Source organism: Ovis aries, chromosome 5, assembly GCF_016772045.2.
Source record: "Ovis aries strain OAR_USU_Benz2616 breed Rambouillet chromosome 5, ARS-UI_Ramb_v3.0, whole genome shotgun sequence".
Lineage (NCBI taxonomy): Eukaryota > Metazoa > Chordata > Mammalia > Artiodactyla > Bovidae > Ovis > Ovis aries.
The window spans coordinates 65,762,749-65,788,311 of record NC_056058.1 but is presented as its reverse complement, the minus strand read 5'-3'; the positions used below and the strand labels follow the sequence as shown (position 1 = coordinate 65,788,311).

The 25,563-nt window shown below is 37.8% G+C and overlaps 1 long non-coding RNA gene across 3 annotated transcripts in view; it reads left to right on the top strand.

The window, feature by feature from the left end:
* Nucleotides 1–25,563, top strand: part of LOC105611754 (uncharacterized) — a 206,166-nt gene that overhangs the window by 108,110 nt on the left and 72,493 nt on the right. For all 3 annotated transcript variants that reach the window (XR_009600711.1, XR_006060004.2, XR_009600710.1), the window contains one exon: nt 16,902–16,998. This is a non-coding gene — a long non-coding RNA (uncharacterized LOC105611754). The remainder of the gene's footprint in view (nt 1–16,901; nt 16,999–25,563) is intronic.

Here is a 25,563-nt window from a genome sequence, read left to right as displayed (position 1 = left end):
TCTGCATATAAGTTAAATAAGCAGGGTGACAATATACAGGCTTGACGTACTCCTTTTCCTAATTGGAACTAGTCTGTTGTTCCATGTCCATTTCTAACTGTTGCTTCCTGACCTGCATACCGATTTCTCAAGAGGCAGGTCAGTTGGTCTGGTTTTCCCATCTCTTTCAGAATTTTCCACAGTTTATTGTGATCCACACAGTCAAAGGCTTTGGCATAATCAATAAAGCAGAAATAGATGTTTTTCTGGAACTCTCTTGCTTTTCCATGATCCAGGGGATACTGGCAATTTGATCTCTGGTTCCTCTGCCTTTTCTAAAACCAGCTTGAACATCACATGTATAAAAATCACCCAGATAAAGATCTAACACTTCAGAAAGTTCCCTCATAAAACTTTCCAGCTGATACACCTGCCCCCAAGGTAACCCCTATTCTGATATACAAAGCGAAATAATAGTTATCTGTTCTTGGATTTTATAGAAACAGAATAATACATATTAACATGTAAACAGTATATATATTTGTGTTTGACTTCTTTTTCTGACTGTATTGGTTTGGAGATTCATCTGGTGTTATACTCATCAGTAGTGTATTCTTATTTTTACTGCCGTATGATATTCCATTATATAAATGTAGTACACATTTTAAATCAATTTTTCTATTAATGGACAGATAGCTTCTTAAGTTATTACAAAGTTTCTATCAATCTTCTTGTACAAATATTTTTGTAGTATGACATTTCCTTTTACAATATGTAGGCATGGAATTGAGGGTCATAGGGTAGGTATACATTTAACATTATGAGAGACTAATAGGCAGTTGTTAAGAATGGTTGAGCCACTGTATATTCCGCCAGTAATATATAATGTTTACAGTTTCTCCACACACTCTCCACTGTTTGGTTTTGTCAATGTGTTAGATTTTAGCCTTAATAATGGATGCAGTTGTATCCCTTAGTTTAATCTGAGTTTCCCTGTTGAGAATGTTTTCACGTGTTCATTGGCCTTTCGAATATCTCCTTGGGACAGTGCCTTTTCAAGCCATTTGAAATAGTAAACATGAGGGAAGGAGAACTCATTTTTTTCTAGAATACTTTTATTGAAATGTGGTTGATTTATAATATATTAGTTTAGATGTACAATGTATGTAATTCAGTATTTTATAGATTATAGTTCATTTAAAGTTATTACAAAATAATGGCTATATTTGCCTGTGCTGTACAATATATCCTTGTTGCTTATCTATTTTATACATAGTAGTTTGTGTCATGTTTTAAACATTGAGCATTTTATTACTGATTTGTAGGAGTTTTCACATTATACATGAGTCTCTTGTTATATCTACGTATCTGTATATATCACATCTATATAGATATATATGTCTATATATAATATTTTCCCCTAATCTGTGGCTTTTTTTCCACTTTGTTAAAGGTATCTTTTAATGAGCTGAAGATTTAAGTTTTGATTAAGTCAATTATATCTTTTTAAAAAACAATTTGTGTTCTTTGTGTTTTGTTTAAGAACTTTTGTCTGCTTCAGTAAAATGACATGCACAAAAATTTTATTTTAGAATTTTATTGTTTTCAACTTTAAATTCACAATCTACTTTAAATTAACCTTTATGTGTAGGATAGTATAGTTCTTTTTTTTTTCTCAGTTGTTTCAACATCATTTATTGAATAGGCTTTCCTTTCTCTCTAATTTTGGCAAAATAAAGCAACCGTATATGTGTAGATCTACCTTCTACTCTAGACTGTTCCACTGATCTATTTGTCTATTCTTGTTTCCAATATCACTCTGTCTTAATAGCTAAAGTATACAGTGTCTTGAAATATAGTAGTGTAACTTTTTATTTTTCTCAAGATTTTCATAGCTAGGCTGTGCTTAGTCGCTCAGTCATGTCCGACTCTTTGTGACCCCATGGACTGTAGCCCGCCAGGCTCCTCTGTCCATGGGGATTCTCCAGGCAAGAATACTGGAGTGGGTTGTCATGCCCTCCTCCAGGGGATCTTTCCAACCCAGGGATTGAACCCAGCTCTCCTAAATTACAGATGGGTTCTTTACTGTCTGAGCCACCAGGGAACCCCATAGCTAGGCTGGATCTTTTATAATTTAAACAAATTTGGTATCTCTTTGTTAATATCTGAAAAAAAAAGCCTATTGGGATTTTGTAGTGATTGCATTGACTTTATATATTAATTTTGGGGGTAAGATAATTGATACCTGAATAATTTATCTCCCAATTTATGAATATGGAATATATCTGTTTAATGGATTTTTAAAGGTTAAACTAACCTTGTGTTTCTGAGCTAAAACTCCCTGGTCGCTATATATAATCCAGTTTCATGTATTGCTCTATTCTATTTGCTGATGTATTCTTTTAGAGATTTTATTTCTTTTCTTATAAAAATTTTTGTTTGATATTGGTATCTGGATAATACTGGCCTCATACAATGAATTGGAAATTGTTTCTTTTATTACTCATCTCTTAATAACTGTGTCAAACCCTATGGACAAAACAGCCTGGTGGGCTGTGGTCCATGGAATCACAAAAAAGTTGGACATGACTGAAGCGACTTAGCACACAGGCACAAGACTAGTATTATTCATGTATATGGGAGTGTTTGGTAGAAATACTACTAAAGCCATCAAGTCAGGAATTTACTTTGTGGAATGGTAACTAATACAGAAATACTTAATTTTTCTTTAGTTTCTGATGTCAGTTTTGGTAAGGTGTTTTCAAGCACTTTGTTCATTTCATATAGCTGGACAAATTTATTGGCATAAGGTTGTTTATAACATTCTCTTGTTATCTTTCAACATATGTAGTGGTGTTATTTTTTTTATTCCTGACAGCCATAGTTTGTATTTTCTTTTCTTTCTTAATGAGTCTTACAAGGACGTTCATTTTAATGATCTCTTCAAAGAACTCATTTTCTTTTGTTCTGCTTTTTTGAAAAAAAATTTTTTTTCTGTTTGTCTCTTTTCTATTTCTTTGATTTCTGCTCTTTTTTCCACACTGCCTGCCTGCCCTAATTTTATTTTTTTATGAGTAGGAAGCTTAAATAATTGATTTTAAACACATTTCTCACATATGTATATAAAGCAATTAAATTTCATCCAAACTGCTTTAGTGTCATTCCATAAATTTTGACATGTTGAATTGTCATTGTTTTTCCTTTAAATTGTTTTCAGATTTTAAATATTATTTCTTCTTTAACTCATGGGTATTTAGAAATATATTATTTGATTTTCAAACAATATTTGAAGATTTTCTAATTATATTTTCCATTGACTTCTGGGCAGGGAACTTTAGGAAATTTCTTTCATTGTTTTAAGGCTTCCCTTATGGCAGGTCAGGAAGCAACAGTTAGAACTGGACATGAAACAACAGACTCGTTCCAATTAGGAAAAGGAGTACGTCAAGGCTGTATATTGTCACCCTGCTTATTTAACTTATATGCAGAGTACATCATGAGAAACACTGGGCTGGATGAAGCACAAGCTGGAATCAAGATTGCCAGGAGAAATATCAATAACCTCAGATATGCAGATGACACCACCCTTACGGCAGAAAGTGAAGAGGAACTAAAGAGCCTCTTGATAAAAGTGAAAGCAGAGAGTGAAAACGTTGGCTTAAAGCTCAATATTCAGAAAACGAAGATCATGGCATCTGGTCCTATCACTTCATGGGAAATAGATGGGGAAACAGTGGAAACAGTGGCTGACTTTATTTTTCTGGGCTCCAAAATCACTGTGGATGGTGATTTCAGCCATGAAATTAAAAGACGCTTGCTCCTTGGAAGGAAAGTTATGACTAACCTAGACAGGATATTAAAAAGCAGAGACATTACTTTACCAACGAAGGTCCGTCTAGTCACGGCTATAGTTTTTCCAGTAGTCATGTATGGATGTGAGAGTTGGACTATAAAGAAAGCTGAGCACTGAAGAATTGATGCTTTTGAACTGTAGTGTTAGACAAGACTCTTGAGAGTCCCTTGGACTACAAGTAGGTCCAACTAGTCCATCCTAAAGACCACCAGTCCTGAGTGTTCATTGGAAGGACTGATGTTGAAGCTGAAACTCCAATACTTTGGCCACTTCATGCGAAGAGCTGACTCATTTGAAAAGACTCTGATGCTGGGAGGGATTGGGGGCAGGAGGAGAAGGGGGCAACAGAGGACGAGATGGCTGGATGGCATCACTGATTCGATGGACATGAGTTTGAGTGAACTCCGGGAGTTGGTGATGGACAGGGAGGCCTGGTGTGCTGAGATTCATGGGGTGGCAAAGAGTCGGACAGGATTGATCAACTGAACTGACTGACTGTTGAAGAAGACTCTTGAGAGTCCCTTGGACTGCAAGGAGATCCAACCAGTCCATTCTAAAGGAGATCAGGCCTGGGTGTTCATTGGAGGGCCTGATGTTGAAGCTGAAACTCCAATACTTTGGCCAACTGATGCGAAGAGCTGACTCATTTGAAAAGACCCTGATGCTGGGAAAGATTGAGGGCAGGCGGAGAAGGGGATGACAGAGGATGAGATGGTTGGATGGTATCACTGACATGATGGACACAGGCTTAGGTGGACTCCAGGAGTGGTGATGGACAGGGAGGCCTGGCGTGCTGTGGTTCTTGGGGTCGCAAAGAGCTGGACTCGACTGAGCAACTGAACTGAACTTATGGCTGCAGTGAGATAGACCTGGGTTTGATCGCTGAGTTGGGAAGATCCACTGGAGAAGGGAAAGGCTACCAACTCCAATATTCTGGCCTGGAGAATTTCATGGACTACTCCATGGGTCACAAAGAGTTGGACACAGCTCAGTGATTGTCATTTTTACGTTCATTGTTTTTAAAGTTTTGAGACCGGCTTTATAGAGCAACATATGATCTATTTTAAAGAATGTTCCTTGAGCATTTGAAAAGGCTGTTGTTTGCCATGTCAAATGCACATGTTTTGGTGTTTCCCTGGTGGCTCAGAGGTTGAAGCGTCTGCCTCTAATGCAGGAGACCTGGTTTCGATCCCTGGGTCGGGAAGATACCCTGGGGAAGGAAATGGCAACCCACTCCAGTATTCTTGCCTGGAGAATCCCATGGATGGAGGAGCCTGGTGGGCTACAGTCCATGGGGTAACAAAGAGTCGGACATGACTGAGCGACTTAACTAACTAACTAACTTGGTCAGATTGGTTAATAGTGTTTGAAATCTTCTCTACCTAAATTCAGATTATTAAACAGTTTTCTCTATCCATTACTGCTCTTTCAGTTTCTGAGAGAGATAATACATCTGACTATGTGGGTTTGTCTTCTCAGTTCTATCAAATCTAGTTTTAGTTTTTGTTTCATGCATGTTGGAATGATATTATTTAATGTACATACTAGGAATGATATCTTATTGATTAACCAACCATTTTGTTATTATGCAATGTTACTTATTAATACTCTTTGTCTTAAAGTCTACTTTGTCAGATATTTACATAGTCACATAAGCTTTCATGGTTAGAGTGTGTATTTTTCCAATTCTTTTGCTTTTAGCCTATCTGTACATTTATTTTTAAAGTGTATCTTGTAAACAAAAGATAGTTTTATATTTTCTAGTCTGTCTGCAAAAATTGTCTGCAGATTGTCTGCCAATCTGTCTTATTATGAACCACTTTATGCCAATAAATGGAGTATTTGTCCTTAAAAAAAAAACAAAACCTAATGTAATCATTGACATATTTACTTTTATGTCTAGTGGCTTGTTATCTTTTTATTTGTCCCGTCTTTTGTCTCCTCTGACTTCTTTTTGGATTAATCTTGTGTTTTTAAATTATTCCAGATGAAGTCAACCCCCTCATTGCACCCATACCTTTTTTTAATGGTTTTTTCAGTGACCTCTTTGTAGTTTGGCTTTCTCAACCTCAAGGCACTTTGCTGTTTGAGACCAGAGATTTCCTTATTGTGAGAGTCGTTCTACGCATTGTAGCATTTTTAGCTGCAACCCTGGCTTCTTCCCACTAGATGACAGTAGAAACATCCCCATCTCTCCCAACCAAAAATGAAATAGCCAAAAGTAGCTCCTGTCCCTTTGGAAGAAAAATTACCACTGTAGAGAACCACTGCTCTAGGGATTACCATAAACATCCTCAATTTTTACCTCACTTATCAAGATAATTGAATTATTATTTTGCTACTCCATGAGCAATATAAAACTTTGTAAGGGTATAATTACATTTATTTTTCTCTCCAATTATGCTATTGATGTCATACATGTTATTTCTACATGTATTATGAACTCCTCAATGTATTGTTCTTATTGTGGTTTTTAAAAAATATCCAGTAATTTACTTTTAATTTTTAAAACTATTATTTCATATTTTTGCATATATTTGATCTTTCTAGTCTAGTCTGCAGATTTGTGTGGCTGATCTATGCTGATGTCATGGATTGTTCCTTTTTAGCCTAAAAAGCTGGTGATATATTGTCTCAGCTTTCATTTATCTAAAACTGTATTTATACAGACACTGATTTTTTTTCAATTCCAAATTTTTTTTCTTTTAGCACTTAAAGAAGTCAATTCTGTTGTCTTTTGTCTTGCATTTGTTTTCTGATGAAACTTACTTATCATTTTATGTTTGTTTGCCTGAATATAACCTACCTACTTTTTTCTGTCTGCATGTAAGAATTTATTTTATGTCTGTGCTTACATTTTTTTCCTTTATTTTTGGTTTAAACCAGTTTGACAGTTATGACCTGGATGAAATAATTGAAATTTTTTTCCTCAGCTATGTCCATTCTGCTTTGAATACATGAAATACATTTAATTTAATATATGGTAATTTTTAAAAGTTTCCACTTGGTTCTATTGTAGAAGTTTTACTTTTCTCTGAACATTCTCATTTTTTGTGTCCATTTTGTCTGTGTTTTCTTCTAATCTCTTTAATATATTTTAAGCTATTTTAAGTGAAGAAAAGTGATAGTTGCTCAGTCCTATCCGATTCTTTACAACCCCATGGACTGCAGCCTGCTAGGCTTTACTGTCCATAGAATTCTCCAGGCAAGAATACCAGAGTGGGTAACTATTCCCTGCTCCAGGGAATTTTTCTGACCCAGGGATCGAACCTGGGGTTTCCTGCATTGCAGGCAGATTCTTCACCATCTGAGCCACCAAGGAAGCCCTTAGTTATTTTAAGGTCTTTGCTTATTCCAATATCTGAGCCATTCCTCAGTCTGCTCCCATCGACAGTTTTTTTCCTCTTAATTAGGAATCATATTGCTTCTACACGGGTCTCAGGACTTTTTGTTGCATTCCCACAATTGCATGATGAAAAAAATATTGTAGTCCCTGGAGTAAATATTATTTTGTACAAGTGAAGGCATGTCCATTCCCTTGTCAATAAGTTACAGAAGAGTCTGTCTTATCAATCTGATCGAGTTTCGAGCTGAATTGTGGCTGAGTTACAGCTTTGGTTAGGTTTTCTCCACATTTTCAAATGTCTTTAGAACTAACTTGTTCTGTCCTGTGTCTATTGTAAGTTACTCCATCTAGTAGGACTTTGCAATCTAAGCATGTTGGATGCAGAATGCTCCCTCTGCTTTCTAGTTCAGCTTCCATGCCCCTGACACACACTCAGCAAAGCTCTTTTGGGGAAGGTTGGCAGGCAAGAACAAATTCCCTGCATTTGGAGCTTCTGATTTCTGTCTATGCATGCCAGCTCACAAGGTCTATAAGTATCCCTGAAAATTTGATGTTCAGTTTTTCACTGGCCCCTTTGGGAGTCTTTGCAGCATAGAATTTGGCCACTGGTATCTGCTCACCTAGAAATCCCTTAGACTTGTCTGTAACTTAATTTCCTTAGACTACTTTTGTCTGTAAGTCTTCTCTATCTTAAACATGATAGGGGAGATTCATGTTATCTTTAGGTTATATGATGGGTACAGGGGTCCCTTAATACCTACATTTTATCTGAAAGCTAAATGTTTTTATTTTTAAAACCTTTAAAACCTCTAATGACAAACATTCTTAATTCTTGAAAATTTTTCTTTGTAATCAGTCTTGCCAGATATTTACCAATTTTATTAATCTTTTCCAAGAAGCAAATTTCCCTTTTTTTCTATTATATTTTCCATTTCGCTGATATTTTAACTTTAAGTTTTTATTTTCTATTTAGTATCAATTCAGTCGCTCAGTCATGTCTGACTCTGTGATGCCATGGTCCGCAGCAGGCCAGGCCTCCCTGTCCATCACCAACCCCCAGAGTTCACTCAGACTCACGTCCATTGAGTCGGTGGTGCCATCCAGCCATCTCATCCTCTGTCATTCCCTTCTCCTCCTGCCCTCAATCCCTCCCAGCATCAAAGTCTTTTCCAATGAGTCGGCTCTTTGCATGAGGTGGCCAAAGTATTGGAGTTTCAGCTTTAGCATCAGGCCCTCCAATGAACACCCAGGACTGATCTCTTTTAGAATGGACTGGTTGGATCTCCTTGCAGTCCAAGGGACTCTCAAGAGTCTTCTCCAACACCATAGTTCAAAAGCATCAATTCTTCGGTGCTCAGCTTTCTTTATAGTCCAACTCTCACATCCATACATGACTACTGGAAAACCATAGCCTTGACTAGATGGAAATTTGTTGGCAAAGTAATGTCTGTGCTTTTGAATATGTTGTCTAGGTTGGTCATAACTTTCCTTTCAAGGAGTAAGTATCTTTTAATTTCATAGCTACAGTCACCATCTGCAGTGATTTTCAAGCCTCCCAAAATAAAGTCTGCCACAGTTTCCACTGTTTCCCCATCTATTTGCCATGAAGTGATGGGACCAGATGCCATGATCTTAGTTTTCTGAATGTTGAGTTTTAAGCCAAATTTCACTCTCCTCTTTCACTTTCATCAAGAGGCTTTTTAGTTCCTCTTCACTTTCTGCCATAAGGGTGGTGTCATCTGAATATCTGAGGTTATTGATATTTCTCCCAGCAATCTTGATTCCAGCTTGTGCTTCATCCAGCCCAGCATTTCTCATGATGTACTCTGCATATAAGTTAAATAAGCAGGGTGACAATATACAGCCTTGACGTCCTTTTCCTAATTGGAACGAGTCTGTTGTTTCATGTCCAGTTCTAACTGTTGCTTCCTGACCTGCATACAGGTTTCTCAAGAGGCAGATCAGGTGGTCTAGTATTCCCATCTCTTTTAGAATTTTCCACAGTTTATTGTGATCCACACAGTCAAAGGCTTTGGCATAGTCAATAAAGCAGAAATAGAACTCTCTTGCTTTTTCCATGATCCAGTGGATGTTGGCAATTTGATCTCTGGTTCCTCTGCCTTTTCTAAAACCAGCTTGAACATCTGGAAGTTCAAGGTTCATGTACTGTTGAAGCCTGGCTTGGAGAATTGTGAGCATTAGTTTACTAGTGTGTGAGATGAGTGCAATTGTGTGGTAGTTTGATCATTGTTTGGCCTTACCTTTCTTTAGGATTGGAATGAAAACTGACCTTTTCAGTCCTGTGGCCACTGCTGAGTTTTCCAAATTTGCTGGCATATTGAGTGCAGCACTTTCACAGCATCATCTTTTAGGATTTGAAATAGCTCAACTGGAATTCCATCACCTCCGCTAGCTTTGTTCATCGTGATGCTTCCTAAGGCCTACTTGATTTCACATTCCAGGATGTCTGGCTCTAGGTGAGTGATCACTCCATCATGATTATCTGGGTCATGAAGATCTTTTTTGTACAGTTCTTCCGTGTATTCTTGCCACCTCTTCTTAACATCTTCTGTTTCTCTTAGGTCGATACAATTCTGTCCTTTATTGAGCCCATCTTTGCATGAAATGTTCCCTTGGTATCTCTAGTTTTCTTGAAGAGATCTCTAGTCTTTCCCATTCTATTGTTTTCCTCTATTTCTTTGCACTGATCACTGAGGAAGGCTTTCTTATCTTTCCTTGCTATTCTTTTGATTCATAATATAGTGTTGGTTTCAGATATACAACTAAATGATTCAGTTATACATATACACATATCCATTCTTTTTCAGACTCTTTTTCCATATAGATTATTGAAGAATATTGAGTAGATTTCCCTGTGCTATAGTGTAGTCTTAGTTGATTATTTGTTTTATATAGTAGTATATATATGTGAATCCTAAGCTCCTAATTTATTTCTCCTCTCTTCCTCTTTAGTAAACATGAGTTTGTTTTGTATTTCTGTGTGTCTATTTCTGTTTTATAAATAATTTCATTTGTATCCTTTTAGATTCCATGTATAAGTGATGTTTCATGATAAATGTCTTTATCTGACTTCCTTCACTTAGTATGATATCTAGGTACATTCATATCGCTGGAAATGGTGTTATTTCATTCTTTTTTAATGGCTGAATAATATTCCATTGTATATATGTACCGCATTTTCTTTGTTCATTCTTCTGTCGATGTACATTTAGGTTGCTTCAATGTCTTGGCTATTGTAAATAGTAGGTACATGTATCTTTTCAAATTACGGTTTTATTTGAATATATGCCTAGGAGTATGATTACTGGATCATATGGTAATTCTATTTTTAATTCTTTTAAGGAAACTTTGTGTTGTTTTCCATAGTAGTTGTACCAATTTACATTCCCCCCCAACAGTGTAGGATGATTCCCTTTTTATTTTTTCAGATTGTTTTTCCTAAAATACACATTTGACACTATAATTTTTTTCTGTAAGCATTGCTTCAGCTGCATTCCACAAATTCTCACGTCTTTGTTTTCATAGTTATTCAGTTTGGAATACTTTTGCTTTGTGCATGAGTGCAGGCCAAGTCGCTTCAGTTGTGTCTGACTCTTTGCAACCCTATGGAGCCTAGCCTGCCAGACTCCTCTGTCCATGGGATTCTCCTGGCAAGAATATTGGAGTGGGTTTCCCTTCCCTTCTCCAGCGGATCTTCCCCACTCAGGGATCGGACTCATGTCTTTTAGGTCTACTTGCATTGACGGGGGGTTCTTTACTTCTAGCGCCACCTGGGAACCATTTCTAATTTGCTTCATTCTCTGACTTATGGATTATTTAGAAAAGACTTGCTTCATTTATAAACATTTGAAGATTTGGCAGTTATCTCTTGGTTACTGATTTATGCCTTAATTCCACTGTGGTTAGAAGATACATTCTTACATCACAGTGAACTTTGGTAAAACTACTAGAAAAACACTTGAAAAGACTATATTCTGTAGTTATTTGGTATAGTGTTTTACACACACAAATTAGGTCAAGTTAGTTTATTGAATTCATAAAATATATCTAATTGTTTTTCTGTTTTACTACTGAGAAATGTGAGTTATTCTCAAGCTATATGACTGTGTACTTTTATTTCTTCTTTTAGTTTGGTCAGTTTGTGACTTAAATTATTTTGAGCCTATGTTATTAGATGTATGCACTTTTCTATTGCAGTCAAATTTTATCTTTTATTATTATAAAACATGTCTCTATCACTGATACTTTTCTATTGAAATCTTCTTAGTTTTAAATTTTTATATTTATGTTCAGTTCAGGTCAGTCACTTAGTTGTGTACGACTCTCTGCGACCCCACGGACTGCAACACACCAGGCCTCCCTGTCCATTACCAACTCCTGGAGTTTACTCAAATTCATATCCATCGAGTTAGTGATGCCATCCAACCATCTCATCCTTTGTCGTCTCCTTCTCCTCCTGCCTTCAATCTTTCCCAGTATCATGGTCTTTTCAAATGAGTTAGTTCTTCACATTATGTGGCCAAAGTATTGGAGTTTCAGCTTCAACATCAGTCCTTCCAACAAATATTCAGGACTGATTTCCTTTAGGATGGACTTCTTGGATCTCTTTGCAGTCTAAGACACTCTCAAGAGTCTTCTCCAATACCACAGTTCAAAAGCATCAATTCTTTGGTGCTCAGCTTTCCTTATAGTCCAACTCTCACATCCACATATTAGCTCACATCTCACGGCTCACATCTCACATATTAGCTTTATTTTAATTAGTGTTTGCAAAATATATCTCCTCTTATTATCACTTATCTGGGTCTTGTATTTTAGCTGTGTCTCCTGGAAGCAACATATGGTAATATGTTGTTCTTTATTCACTTATTTGACCATGTTTATGTTTTTGTAGGATGTATAATCCATTTGTATGTAATGTAATTACAAATAAATATTTGGGTTTAAATGTATGATTTTACTATGCCCCGCCTTTACTTTCTTTTTTCTGCTATTTTTGCCTTTTGCCTCTTTTAAATTAGTAAAATATTTTTATATTTTTCTCTTTTCTCTCTATTATCTTAACTGTACATTCTTTTATTTCATTTTGAAGTTTATCCTAAATTACAAGATGTATCTTTGTCTTATTCTAATAGAATTTTACTTTTATCCCTTATAGGGTTAATGAAAGCTTAAAAATTTTAAACTCCATTTACCATTCTCCCATTTTTTGTGTTATTATTGTCACATATAAAAGTTATGTATAAAATATATCCAGTCATAATGTGTATGTATGGTAAATTTATGTACAATTTATTCCCACATGATGTATTTTATTAAATAGTCAATATTCATTTAGATTTAACCATATATTTACCCTTTCTAGAGCTCTTCATTTCTGCATTAGAATTCTTATTCTACCAGGAATCATTTTCTTTCTGCCTAAAGAACTATCTTTAGTATTTCTTTAATGACACTTTGCTAGTGATGAGTTATCTTGTTTTTAGGGGGATTATCTAGAAACATTTGTCCCCTTAAATGCTGGCTTTTTTGGTAGCCTTGAGCTAATTTACTTTGATCTTTGCAACCTAGTGAGATTCATAGAACCTTTTAATTGCCACTTCCTGATCTGCCCCTCTGCTTTTCTCTAAAAATGCACAAGGGTGTTGTAGAGGGAAAATGACAAATATGTGGGTATTCTCAATATATTTTCTTTCTCTTCAGGATCTTGATCTACTGAATCCTGGCTGCCTTAATCCTCTAGTGAGGATTAAGTAAGTAGTCCAGACCTTTCCTTCTTCTTTTGCATAGCTTTAACAGTTGTTCTTAATGGGAAGTTTAGTCTGAATCACACTTCTTTATCATAGCTGGAAAGAGAACCCACATGTTCTTGTTTAATAAAACATACAGATTAAATAATTTCTCCTCTTTCATTCTATGACCTCTCAGATATTTTCCCACAGCTCCTACAAAGCTCATTGAGTCACTTATCTCTAGATTAAAAGACTAAAATTCTTTAGCTTATGTGACGTAATCTCCTGATGCATCATTGCTCTGGTTCCCCATTTAAGGTCGGGAAGATCTGCTGGAGAAGGGATAGGCTACCCACTCCAATATTCATGGGCTTCCTTGGTGGCTCAGGTGGTAAAGAATCCACCAGCAACGTGGGAGATATGGGTTCAATCCCTGGGTTGGGCAGATCCCCTGGAGAAGGAAAAGGCTAACCCCTCCAGTATTCTGACCCAGAGAATTCCATGAACCGTATAGGCCATGGGGTCACTAGGAGTCGGATGTGACTCAGTCACTTTCACTTTCTTAAAACAGATAACACAAAATTATGACTTGATTTTAGAATCAAAAAGTTTACTTTTAAATCCCTGATCTATCTTATGTTAATTGCTTAACCATGAACAAGTTCATTTATTTGAGCTCTTGATTTTTTCTTTTTTAATCTGCAAGGTAGAGGTTATTACCCAGTCTGTAAGATCTTTTTCATCTAACCATCTGAATTTCAGTAGGAACAGAAGAAAAGGTAGCTACTACAGTTGCTCTCATTTTTGCATACTTGTTCTTAAGAGGTCATATATTTCATGTTGTCGTCACAAGTTTGCTGAAATCTTTTGTGCATCTTTTCTTTAAATGTACCTGCTTTAGTTACTCAGTTCCATAAAAACTGTATGATCATCCTCAAAGAAGGTATAAATCTGAAGATATATTTTGCCTCCTCCTTAGCACCTCCTTCATCTTAGCTAAACTGATTCAAATGGGAGTAAAGATGTTTCTGAAAGAATTTTAACCACAGGAATACCATTGAAACAGTAGTGTTCTTCCCCCTTTTCAGAATGATTCTTTATCAGGATTTTACTTGGCTTCCCTTTGTTGTACAATAGAAAATTAATGATGTTTTGGATGCAATCTTAAGCCAAGGTCAGCAGCAGCTGCTGTGCACTTGTTTGAAATGCCTATTTTCTTCCACTCATTTCTGACCCTTCAGAATCCTGTTATCAGTGCCTGCACATTTTTTGGTAACTGATTGTCATTACATTGTAAGGATGCTCCCTGGATGATTGCTCCTCAACCAGAGATGTCAGCCAGCTGAAACATACCAGGAGAAAACAAAGGACATTCCTGACTTGGGGAAAAAAAATGGAGCAGGGGAAATTTACATGTGTTTGACATTTATATTCTTTTGAGTAACTTTTGTCTCTTTGAAAATTCCCTGAACTTACTACCTCAAGCAGAGAAATGGAATTGAAATGTGAGGGAGAAAAGAAAATCTGCTTTGAAGATGGAAATTTAGGATCAAGAATTAGATGGTCTCTCTGAATACATTTTTTGGTTATGGGAAAGGATAGAATTGTAAAATTAACAAGGTCACAATAACTTTACTTCCTGATGTATTGGAAAATAGTTATATAAAACCATAATACATCTGTAGGCTTGTTCTACAAGTGCTTCCTAATAGCTTCTTTCTATCTCTTCTTTGCATCAAGATGTGCTTGTGCAGGTGTCTTTTGTTTTTTTCATCATCGATCACATATAAGGAGACTGCTTTGAAGAAATTTTACTAATATATGGGGGTCTCCATGTTTCAACGATAGAAATTTCTTTGCATGATGAGCTTCTGATCTCAAATGGTGAAATTTCACATGTTGTTATGGTTTGGCCACTAAGTCCTGTCCAACTCTTTTGAGACCCCATGGACTATAACCTGCCAGGCTCCTCTATTCATTGGGTTTCCCAAGGCAAGAAAATTAGAGTGGGTTGCCATTTCCTTTTCCAAGGGACCTTTCCAACCCAGGGATGAAACCCATATCTCCTGCATTGCAGGTGGATTTTTCACTACTGAGCTACTAGGGAATTTCACATGAAGATGATTGAGCCCCAGGGGTGGCACTAGAGCCCTGACCTCAACCTTTATGTCACTTTATAACAAGTGCAGAGCTTATCACTGGTGCGTGCTCTGTAGAGTAAGATGAGCAGAACTTACTTTTTAATGAAGTGTTGGTGAGGGAGTTCCCTGGTGGCACAGTGGCTAAGACTCCATGCTCCTAATGCAGGGGGCTTAGGTTCAATTCCTGCTCAGGGAACTAGATACCCTATGCTGCACTGAAAGATCCTGCATGCTGCAACTAAGACCTGGCACAGCCAAATAAATACTTTAAAAAATAAATAAATAGAGTGTTGGTGAAAGAGGATGATCCTTTTAGAATCTTATATTGCACACAACTTTCAGTATCAGAGGTTTTCTCTATCAACATGAAACCATTGATACTTTCTTCCATTATCTGACTCTCAATATGTAAGACATCTAAGAACACAGTACCTGAGTGCTGCTGTTTCTATAGTTAAAGTAGTTTCTAAATTTTTAAACACTCAAAACCTTTTGCAAACAAGTTTTCTTTGGGAACCCAATGCATTATATATACGTGTGTGTGCGTGTGTGTGTGTGTATATATATATATATATATATATATATATATACAGATAGATATGTAGCTGATGTACAATGTTGTATTAGTCTCTTGTGTACAGAAAAGTGATTCAGTTCTATGTGTATATATAAATATATACTTTTTCATAGTCTTTTCCATTATTGTTTATTAAAGAATATTGATTAGTTCCCTGTGCTATATAGTAGGACCTTGTTGTTCATCCATAAGGGATAGTTTTTTAAAAAGAATATGGTTGATGCAGGATGATAACTCAAATTTCTGCCCTATTGCCCTCTCCTTCACCTTTATGATATCCCTGCTGCATCTTACCAGTATCCCACAGGTTCCAGGAAACAGTTTACAAAACACTGTTGTAAGGAAGTCCAAGAGGTATTTGCAGTATCAGAAGAGGGTTGCATTGGCTAGGGTTGCACTGACCTCTAGAGGCCAATTTAAGTAACACCAGCATTGGTGGGGGATGTATATGTTTTTCCTCTTGCCTTTCCACAAAATTGTTTTGTTTTCAGAAAGATTTGATAGGTTTTGAATTTTAATATTACAGTCCCAGAGCATTTTTACACTCTGAAAGAGATCGTCAGAGATCATGTGAATATTTTTCAATTTTTCTCATCTCCCCAAATGACTTCTTCTATCCACCCACATATGGAGGCATCACTGTAGGGCATATTTAGCCTTTTGTGAATTTTTATGAATTTTAACCAGGGTTTCATGCAGTATAGAAGATAGAGATGACTAGTATAAAATCTGTGTTAGTGAAAGTGAAGTTGCTCAGTCGAGTCCGACTCTTTGTGACCCCATGGACTGTAGCCTATCAGGCTTCTCCGTCCATGGGATTTTCCAGGCAAGAGTGCTGGAGTGGATTGCCATTTCCTTCTCCAGGGAATCTTCTCGACCAAGGAATTGAACCCAGGTCTCCCGCATTGCAGGCAGACGCTTTACCGTCTGAGCCACCAGGGAAGCAATCTATGCCAAATGGGTAGAAGGGCTACAAGAGAGAGAAGGATCCCTGAAAAACCACAGAATTATATGTATCTGCAGACTGACCATTAGATGTAGGCCTAATGAATCCTACTTGGAACTTTTTAAGTTTGAAATGAGTCAAAATCAAATGGTGTCTTAATCAAAATAAATTTATTGGTTCATGCAACTGAAAAGTCAGGGATTGGGGCCATTTTCAAACTTTGGATGCAGTCATCCAGTGCCTGTCCCTCTTGCTTTCTGTGCACTATTTCTCCATCTGAGCTAACCCCAGTATCTCATTCCACAGGTTGAATCCATCCAGACATCAGGTACAAGGCAAGCTTTGGAGAAGTGACACTGCTGCAGTTTCAGGCTTAAATCAACCACAAATAGCAACTCCAGAGGTACGAGTTTCTCTTCCTACCATGAGATTAGGCAATCCCAGGGACAGTTTCTGTTGGCAAGTTTGGGTCATATTCCCATCTGTGGGCCAGTCAGTGGTCAGGAAGCCTGGTACTATTTTCAGTCCTGTTTCCCTATCAGAATATTCTTTTTAAAAAGTATTGAAGTATAGTCGATTTACAATGTTGTGTTAATTTTTGCTGTATGGCAAAGTGACTCAGTTATACATACATGTATGTATTTATATATATAGTTCATACACTTTTCCATTATGGTTTATCACAGGATACTGGATGTAGTTCCTTGTGCTATATGGTAGAAACTTATTTATCCATTCTATATACAATAGTTTACATCTGCCAACCCCAAACTCCCAATCCGTAACTCCCCTACTCTTCTTCCGCTTCAGCAACCACAAGTTGATTTTCTGTGTCTGTGACTGTTTCTCTTTCATAGGCATGCTCATCTATGTTGTATTTTAAATTCCATGTATAAGTGATATCGTATGGTATTTGTCTTTCTCTCTATTACTTCACTTAATATGATGATTTCTAGGCTTGTGCATGTTGCTGTAAGTTGGAGTGGGTCCCATTTCTTTTTGCTTTCAATTCTGTTGCCTTGGGAGATTGACCTAAGGAAAACATTGGTACCATTTATGTCAGAGAATGCTGCCCATGTTCTCCTCTAGGAGTTTTATGGTGTCATGTCTTATATTTAAGTTGTTAAGCCATTTTGAGTTTATTTTTGTATGTGATATGAGGGTAGGCTCAAACTCCATTGATTTACATGAGAGTGTCCCAACTTTTCCAACATCACTTGCTGAAGAAACTTTCTTTTCCCACTGTGCATTCTTACCTCCTTTGTCAAGGATTAATTGTCCTTTGGTGTATGGGTTTATATCTGAGCTGTCTATTATGTTCCATTGACCCATATGTCTATTTTTCTGCCAATACCATGCTGTTTTGATTACTGTAGCTTTGTAGTATTGTCTGAGGTCTGGGAAGGTTACATCTCCTGCTTTGTTCTTTTTCCTAAGGATTGCTTTGGCAATTTTGATCATTTATGGTTCCATATAAATTTTGGGACTGTTCTAGTTCTATGAAAAATGTCCTTGGTAATTTAATAAGTTTCACAGTAGATCTGTAGATTGCTTTGGGTAATATGGCCATTTTAACACATTATTGACTGGAAATGTTTTATAGTTTGATATCTTCTGTTACCTGAACATCATTGACCTGAGGCATATCACTGTGGTTTTATAGAGTGATACAATTAACATCACGTGTGAAGTTGTTAGAGCTTAAAATTGATCATGGTTCTTCATATAACTTATGATTATCATTATCAATCACATTTTGCTCCATTAGGTTTTTGTTCCAACCTTGTGTATATCGTAAATGCAAGGGTATTACCATCAGATTTTCAAAAATGACACATTGAGAAATTTTGAGTGAAATATAATTTTTTGATAAATTTTATGCAGATACCTTTTATGATTGTCAGAGTGACATATATACTAGTGTCTCAGAAAATGATAGTTCTAGAGAATATTGTTCTGATTCAGACAATGTGAACATTAGAGCAGCCGAAAGTCAAGAAACCTTAGTGATTGATTCTGACACACAAAGTGAAAATGAAACTCATGGTGCTGGAGAAGACTTTTTGCAGGTGTGTCAGGTGTAACTATTGAATGTAATAACCTGCAAAGTGTTAGTGAAATAACAGAATTAATTTACGGCTAGCCAAAATAAAAATTGCTGGCCACAGTCATTAGTTTCTGCAAGAATCCGATGATTAAGAATGAATTTATAATATTAATTCTTCCAATCAAAGAGCATGGTATATGTTTCCATTTCTTTGAATCATCTTCACTTTCCTTTATCAATATTTTATAGTTCTCAGGATATAAGTCTTTCATTTCTTCAGTCTGGTTTATTACTGAGGGTTTTTGGGGGCTGTAATTTTACAAAGGATTGTTTATTTATATTTCTGATATTTCATTGCTTAAAGAAATGCAACATATTTTGTATGTTAATTGTGTTTCTGACACCTTGCTGAATTTATCAGCTCTAGTAGTTTTGTGTTGGAGTCTTTATGGCTTTCTGTATGTACTATCATGTCAGTTGTATATAATGACAATTTTACCTCTTCCCTACCAATTTGAATATCTTTTATTTCTTTTTCTTTACTGATTACTGTGGTTAGGACTTCCAACACTGTTAAAGAGAATTGGTGAAAGTGAGCATCCTTGTCTTGTTCCAGACTTTAGCAGGGAAGACTTTGTTTTCCATCCTTGAGTATTATATTGGCTGTGGGTTTGTCATAAATAGCTTTTATTATGTTGGGATATGTTCCCTATGCACCCACTTTGGTAAGAGTTTTTATCATCAGTGGATATTGAATTTTATTGAATGTTTTTTCTGTATTTTTTGAGATGATCATGCAGGTTGTCTTTTGCTTATGTGGTGTGTCACATTGATGGATTTGCACATATTGGACCATGTGACTGTGGGATGAATCCAACTTGGTCATGGTATGTGATCTTTCATATGTGCTGTTTGATTCAGTTAGCTATACTTTGTTGGGAATTTTTGCATCTATATTCATCAAAGATATCGGGTTATAATTGTCTTGGTAGTTATATGACGGCTTCATAGCACGTCTTTGGGAGTATTCCTTCCTCAGTCTTTTGGAAGAGGTTGAGAAGGATTGGTGTGAGTTCTTCCTTGTGTTTGGTAGAATTCATCTGTGAAACATCTGGCCCTGGACTTTTGTTTGAAGGCAGTTTTAAATTAGAGATCCATTTCACTTGTAATCTGCTTGTTCAAGTTGTCTGTTTCTTCTTGATTCAGTTTTGGCAGGTTGCATATTTATAGAAAGTTGTCCATTTCTTCTAGATTGTTTAATTTGGCATATAGTTGTTAATGGTATCTTTTTGCAGTTTTTCGTATTTCTATAATATCAGCTGTGATTTTTCCTCTTTCATTTTTTGTTTATTTGGAATTGTCTCTTTTCTTTGTGAGCCTGGCCAGAGGTTTGTTAATTTTGTTTACCCAGAGTTGGCTTTATTGTGTTTTTCTTTCCTACTGTTTTAATCTCTATTTTATTGATTTTCTTTCTGACCTTTATTATCTTTATCTTCTTCTTTCAGCTGACTTTTGGTTTTGTTTGTTCTTTTTAAATTGTTTTAGGTGCTATGTTACAGTGTTTGAAAATTTTCTTTCTTTTTTGTTTGAAGAAGGCCTATATCACTAGGAACTTCCCTCTAAGAGCTGCCGTTGCTGCACCCCACAGATTTTGTATGGCTGTGTCATTTGCCTCAAGGTGTTTTTAAATTTCTTCTTCATTTTCATCATTGACCCATTGGTTTTCTCACAGCGTGTTGTTTAGTCTCCATGTAATAGTTTTTTTCTTGCTTATTTTCCTGTGGTCATGTTCTAGTTTCATGCCACGGTGGTCAGAAAAGATGCTTGAAATAGCTCCTCCACACTTAGATTTGTTGAGGTTTGTTCTGTGGTCTAGTATGTGGTCAATCATAGAGAATAGTCAATGTACACTTGAAAAGAATGTACATTCTTCTTTTTGGTAATGTAATGTTCTGAAAATATTAATCGAATCTAGTTGTTCTATTGTATCATTTAGGATCTCTGTTGCCTTATTAATTTTGTCTCGAAAATCTGTCCTTTGATGAGAGGAGTGTTAAAATCTCCTATTATTATTTCATTTCTATCAGTTTCTCCCTTTATGTCTGCTCGTATTTATTTTATGTATTTGGGTTCTCCTATATTGTTTTTGTCACTAAGTCATGTCAGACTCCTGTGACCCCATGGAGTGTAGCCTGCCAGACTCTTCTGTCCATAGGATTTCCCAGGCAAGAATACTTGAGTGGGTTGCCTTTTGATGAGTATAATATCCTCTCCTTGTATTGCACCTTTTATTATGACATAATGTCCCTCTTTGGGGGCTTCCTTGATGGCCCAGATAGTAAAGAATCTGCCTGCAATAAGGGAGACCTGGATTTGATCCCTGGGTTGGGAAGACCCCCTGAAATAGGCCATGCAGATGATACCACCCTTATCGCAGAAAGTGAAGAGGAACTAAAAAGCCTCTTGATGAAAGTAAAAGAGGAGAGTGAAAAAGTTGGCTTAAAGCTCAACATTCAGAAAACGAAGACCATGGCATCCGGTCCCATCACTCCATGGGAAATAGATGGGGAAACAGTGGAAACAGTATCAGACTTTATTTGGGGGGCTCCAAAATCACTGCAGATGGTGATTGCAGCCATGAAATTAAAAGACACTTACTCCTTGGAAGAAAAGTTATGACCAACCTAGATAGTATATTCAAAAGCAGAGACATTACTTTGCCTGCTAAGGTCCGTCTAGTCAACACTATGGTTTTTCCAGTGGTCATGTATGGATGTGAGAGTTGGACTGTGAAGAAGGCTGAGCACCGAAAAATTGATGCTTTTGAACTGTGGTGTTGGAGAAGATTCTTGAGAGTCCCTTGGACTGCAAGGAGATCCAACCAGTCCATTCTGAAGGAGATCAGCCCTGGGATTTCTTTGGAGGGAATGATGCTAAAGCTGAAACTCCAGTACTTTGGCCACCTCATGCGAAGAGTTGACTCATTGGAAAAGACTCTGATGCTGGGAGGGACTGGGGGCAGGAGGCAAAGGGGATGACAGAGGATGAGATGGCTGGATGGCATCATTGACTCGATGAACGTGAGTCTGAGTGAATTCTGGGAGTTAGTGATGGACAGGGAGGCCTGGTGTGCTGCCATTCATGGGGTCGCAAAGAGTCGGACAAGACTGAGCAACTGAACTGAACTGAACTGAACCCACTCCAGTATTCTCATCTGGAGAATCCAAGGACAGAGGAGCCTGGAAGACTACAGTCCATGGGGTCGCAACATGCTGGACACGACTGAGTGACTAAGCACACACTTTCCTTCTTTACCTTTCTTTATTAACTTTGTTTCAAGTCTATTTTGTCTGACATGAGTATTGTGACTCTCACTTTCTTGTCATTTCCATTAGCATGGAATACCTTTTTCCATCCCTTCACTTTCAATCTGTGTGTCTCCTGTGCCCTCCAGTGACTCTCTTTTAGGCAGCATATTGTAGGCTCTCCTTGTTTTTAATCCAGTCTGCCACTCTGTGTTTTTTGATTGGGACATTTAGTCCATTGACTTTTAAGATAATCATTGATTGATATGTATCTATTGCCATTTTAAACCCTGTTTTTCCATTGATTTTATATTTTCTCTTTGTCTTTTTTTGTTCTTCCTTTTGTGGTTTAATGATTTCCTTTTAGATTATGCTTATATTCTCTTCTTTTTGGCTTTTGTGAATCTATTATAAGTTTTTGATTTGTGGTTACTTTGTTTTTCAAGAATATATAACCCTTTCCTATATCTATTTGCTTTAGACTGTTCCCTTGTGGTTCAGCTGGGAAAGAATCCACCTGCAATGAGGGAGACCTGAGTTTGATCCCTGGGTTGGGAAGATCCCCTGGAGAAGGGAAGGCTACTCACTCCAGTATTCTGGCCTGGGGAATTCCATGAACTCTCCACGGGGTCGCAAAGAGTCAGACACAACTGAGCAACTTTCACTTTAGACTGTTAGTCACGTAGGCTCAAACACTTTCTTGGGAAAAATAAATCTACATTTTCAATCTTTTCCACATTTTATGGTTTTGATATTCTCTCTTACATCTTCATGTCCATCCTTTTACTTTTCATTTTGGTTATTGCTTTCTCCCAAATATTTTTATTTTTTGAATGTGTATACTAGCTTATTTATTTACTTTCCAATTGTGTTTTCCTTTTCCCTATAGATTCTTACTTATTTTCTATTTAGAGAAGACCATTTAAGAAACCATATTTCTCTTAAGATAGGCTTAGTATTACTGTGTTCTTTCAGTTTTTGTTTATCTGAAAACTTCTTTCTCCTTCTATTCTACATGATAGTCTTACTGAGCAGACTAGGTAAGGTTGCAGACTTTTCCCTTTTCAAGCTTTGAATATATTGTGCTGCTCCCTTCTGGCTTGCAACATTTCTGTAGAGAAAAGAGGTCATAACGTTATGGAGGTTCCCCTGTACTTAACTGTTTTCTCTTGCTGCCTTTAGAATTCTTTACTTAAATTTTGCCATTTTTATTATAATATGTCTTGGTATGGGTCTCTTTGGTTTTGTCTTGTTTGGTCTTCTCTCTGTGCTTCATGTACTTGGATATCTGTTTTCCTTTTGAGGTTTGGGATGTTTTTAGCCATAATTTCTTCAGATACATTTTTGTTCTCCTTTTCTGTATCTCTTCCTTCTGGGATTCCTTCTATGTGCAGATTGGAATGCTTTATATTATCCCATAGGTCTGTTATATTGCTTTATTTTTATTTTTTCTTTTGGCTTTTTGTTTCTGTTCTATTTCCATCATTCTGTCTTCCAGATAACTTATTCCTTCTTCTGCGTTATTCATTCTGCTCTTCATTGCCTTTAGCTCAGCCTTGAACTCAACAAATAAATTTTTGGCTCCTCCTTATAGTTTCGATTTCCTTTTTACAATAATTTTCATTTATATCAACAACTCTTCTTGATTCCTTCAGTTTTTCATTGTTTCCTTTTTGAAATCAGAGTCTATTAAACTGAAAGTGATAGTCACTCATTTGTGTCCTACTCTTTGTCACCCCATGGACTGTAGCCTGCCAGGCTCCTCTGCCCATGGAATTCTTCAGGCTAGAACACTGGAGTAGGTAGGCATTCCCTTCTCTAGGGGACTGTCCCAGGTCTCCTGCATTACAGGTAGGTTATTTACCATTGAGCCACCAGGGAAGTCATCAGACTGAAGAGGCTTGTCTCATTATTTGTTCTTTGAGGGGAATTCTCTTGATCCTTTATTTGGGAGTGGTTCCTCTTCCTCTTCATTTATTTCTATTTCTCTTGCCCTATGAGTTTAGGAGAAACAATTATTGTCTATGGTCTTGAGGGCTATTTTTATGTGGCAGCATCCCAGTGTAGCCTGTGTGGCTTTAATATATTTACATGCAAGGGCTGCTTTTAGTGTGCCTGCCTGCTGCCTCTTTTCTCAGTGTATGCTGGCCATTATTCCCTTGATAGGAGATTTGAGTAGTCTTACGGTGACCAGACCCTGCAGTGGCTACTGTGAGGGGCCTCTTCACTCTGTGGCTGTTACTACCTTGTCAGGGGCCTGGTCTGTTCCCTAGTTATCGGAGTAGAGGCCCCCAGATCCATTTCTGAGCTCTGAGTTGTGGTGTACGGTAGATGGAATTCAGCACTTCTATTGGAAGAGGAAGCACTGAGTGTTCCCCCTGTGTGAAAACTTCACTGCTGATTGTGCTCTGTTGTGTCACCTGTCACTAGTTGTGCAGGCTCACAAAATACACTATTGTTGGGATTGCCCTTGGCCCCATCTCAATCTTGTATATCCCAGAAATTGGCCCTATCCCTCAGACATTGTTTTCACAAGAGCACTGGCACAGATCCCCTGAAGTCAGGTCCTGGAACTGCCGTAGTCATGCACTTGGCCCCGCTGTGGGAGCTATGGAGGCAGCTCAGACCCTGGCCTGGCCCAGCCCCCATTTGTACATGCCCACAAAGCCCACAGCTGCTAACACCAGACACTTTCCAGTTGTGTGAATACCCACTGTCCACTCACATGTCCTGCAGGTGCTGAGTGTATGAAGCCAGTGGCAGAAGTTTAACCTGGCACATGCAGGCCGAGTTCATCTCTGCATCTGAAATCTTACAGCCCCTGGGGCTCAGCTGTGGTTTCAGTCCTGCCTCTGTGAGTGGGCAACCCACTGATGTCTGTTCCTGGAGCCTGCTAAGTGGTGACTGAGGCATGAGAGCCCGTGGAGGTGGGAAACTCAGAGGCAGTGGCGGGGGTGCACTCTGCTGGAGCCCATGGAGGCAGCGGCTAGCACATGGAAAAAGAGACGATAAAGGCAGCTCCATCCTTCCCTTCACACACCTCTTAACAACAGTACTTTGCTCCTATGCTAGGTCTGGATTTCTGCAAATATGGCCCCCCATGCCCCACTCCCACCCCCCAACCCAAGCAGGGTTGTAGCCGTAATGCACTCTTGTCCCTTCAGGCTGTCTCTGCACAGCCAACAGCAGTCCTCTCCCTGGGGTGTCCTCTGAACCCTGAGTTCCAGCCTGCCTGTGCCAGTGGGTGTGGCTCTCTGGCTGGGGCATGCGAGGTAGTGGTGCAAGCCACCTCTGCATGGTTCTCTCTGTTCTGCCTGTTGCAAACTGGTGGTTGCGCTCTCCTCGGAGCCTCTGAAGCTCTCTTTCTGTCCAGGAGGCTGATATCTCTGCCACCAAGGGCGCTTCCTGAGTGCAGGGACCTTTCCTCTTTTTCAGCTTCTTCCCAGGGGTGCAGGTCCCACCCCACCTCCTGTTTTCTTCTTTGTTTTATCCTACCCAGTCACAAGGAGATCTTTCTTGTCCTTTCATAGGTTTGATGTCAGCTAGTATTCAGTAGGTGTTCTGTGGGAATTCTTCTATTTGTAGATGTATTTCTGATGTATTTGTGGGAGGAGGT